This window comes from Galeopterus variegatus, unplaced genomic scaffold (genome assembly GCF_000696425.1).
Source record: "Galeopterus variegatus unplaced genomic scaffold, G_variegatus-3.0.2 Scaffold1403, whole genome shotgun sequence".
Lineage (NCBI taxonomy): Eukaryota > Metazoa > Chordata > Mammalia > Dermoptera > Cynocephalidae > Galeopterus > Galeopterus variegatus.
The window spans coordinates 70,547-73,169 of record NW_007727514.1 but is presented as its reverse complement, the minus strand read 5'-3'; positions in this window follow the sequence as shown (position 1 = coordinate 73,169).

The window sequence follows — 2,623 nt, the reverse complement described above, 5'->3', positions numbered from 1 at the left end:
AGAGCCAAATCAGTTTAGTTTCACTCGATAAAAATTTACTGAGCACCTATTATATGCCATTGTGCTAAGTGTTTGAGAAATATCACTGAACATGATAGATAGACTCTGTCCTCATAGGACTTCTACATCCAATGGGAAAAGAAGACATCAAACAAGCCTTACAAATGAGAGAGATGTGTTATGACAGGCAACTTCAGGATTAAATGGGGGCACTTAACAGAGGCATATAATTTAGCACAAGAAGTTAAGGTGCACCTTCTGGAGGAATTGCTATGTGTACTGAGACCTGAAGAATCAGATAGCAGTGAGCCAGGCAGAGGTGTGAGAAGCCTTCTTTAGTTAGACCATTTCCATGTCAGTGCCTTTCTCCCTATAGACTTTCTCAGAAAGCACCTTTCTCTGCCTGACCATATATGTGTTATTCTGGTAGAGTACTGAGTACTAGCCAGAGAGCTATTTCAGCACTGTCTTGTCTAGAATGGGATTTTACCTCTTAAGGGATAAGACTGGGAGCCTCCCATCTCAGTGGGCGTCTTTAGGGTGCTTCCTCTTTCCTACTATTCCGTCTGCAGCAGACACTTGGGAGTGGCTTACCTAAAGCCTTTTTTCTTATTGCCCTGGACAACAAAGACCAGAAAAGTCAAAATATTTATCTCCTGACTTAAATATTGTGAGAGGCTACTAAATCTCCCAGTGTCAAGTGTTTTTGTTTGTTTGTTTCCTGTTATTTTCATTTGCAACTAAACACATCCTTGATTCATTCATTGCCTTACTTCCCTGGTAACAAAAAATAGCCTCTTGAGCCACTGTACCTTAGCTTTGAATGATTGCAGATACTTTCTACATTCTGTTTCATGTCAGGATATTCCTAGTTGGAAAGCTCTAGGCATTACCACAGATTCAAGCTAAATCATATTTGTTTAGACTATTATATTCAGGGTTGCAGAGCCAGCTGCCTTTCTAAGTGCCCTGATTTAAACACCTGGGACTCTCGTATTTGATGCTTCTTATTTAAACAGGTAAAATGTATTTAGGGAAATGGTTCGTACCTGAAGTCTGAACACATAAAATGATGCAGATTAACTTAAAAAATCATAGCTAAAGGAAGAATGGGAAAGGAAAAATTGAAGAGAGGAAAAAAAAGGAAAACTATAAAAGCTAGTTTCAGGTGATGTGTCAGATACTTCCTTTTGTAAGATCTAGGTGAGTGGAAAATACATCCTCCTGAAGTCTTTCCTTGATATGGAAAATTCCTCCAAATGGCTCCCTTCTTCCAAATATTATATCTTTTAGTTACAGAGAGGTGTTTGTAAAACACATTTTGTAAGGCAATCACATTGCTCTGCAGTATAATTTCAAAAGTATTCTCGTACTGAAAAAAATCTGCCTTTGTTTGTAAGAATCTTTTCTCTTGGAACACAATCTCAGAGTTTTTAAATCACAACTACATGTTTACCTTATTATGGAATACATTCTCTGACTCAAAAAAATTGATCTTTGTAAAGTTAGTTCTCAAAGAGCCAGATTAGCCCCCTGGATTCAGTAGCATGTCCTGCGTAGCCTGCCTCACCAGTTGAATTGTAGAGACTGCAATGGGCTGATTTATTGGCTTGGCCAGAGCCTCTTTTTGTGGGCAGAGAAGAAAAGAGAATAGCAGAAAATCTGGAAATAAGACCAGCCACCTTCCATAATGAGATTTGAGAGACTCCCTTGCCCCATGTCTCTTCCTGTTGGGTACCTGACAGGGGCCACTGCTTTGGTTTCAAGGAGCAGAGAAATACTGAGGTCCTCTAGGAGAGATATGGCTTATCATAAATGTACAGACTGGAACCAGAAAGCTGTTCTGGGGATGAGGTAGCTCTAGGGACTGGGTGTTCCCTTTGTCTCCGTCATGGCCAGCATTATCTTCTTGCTGCGATCTCTCTGCCTTCTTCCTATGTTTTTCTCTCCTTATCAACAGGTCAATTTTTCAATCCAAATTCCAGCAAGAGCTAGTCCAAATAACTTTGCTCTTCGACACTGCCCTTTGGGTAGAGCTCTTTGCCCAAGGCATCTTCATGAGCCATTAGCCAGCTGATGGACAGGCTACCTCAGACCAGGTGTCCACTTCTGGTCCACTCAGTGGTCGCTTGTGCACACACACCAACCTAATGTGACTTCCCTGATCCTGGGACTATGGATGGAACAATTTGTACTAGAAGCACCTGTTAAGTAACACAGTCCCTGGGACTTGCATTTAGCCTGAATCCCAACTCCATCACATGTCTACCTTGCTTGACCAGTCAGCACACAGATTTCCTTATCTGTAAATAGGGAATAGTAATAAAACCTAAACAGTATAATGTATAGGTGAAAGAGCTTTAGAAGCTGCTAAATATTATACTTGATAATGATATTATTATCAAAAAGGGATACACTCTTAAGCCATTTTGACCCATTGGCTTCTCAGAAAGGCTAGCCATTCATGTAGAAAAGGACCAGTGACAGGGAACAAGTAACAGGTGAGCAGTGAGTGGGGGCAGGAACCTCCTGCTGCCCTGTGGTAAGGGATGTGCAGGGGTAGCTAGTCAGGAGTGCTGGTCCTCAGGGTCTCACAGGCTCTGGGTGCTTGGTGTGTGTGTGT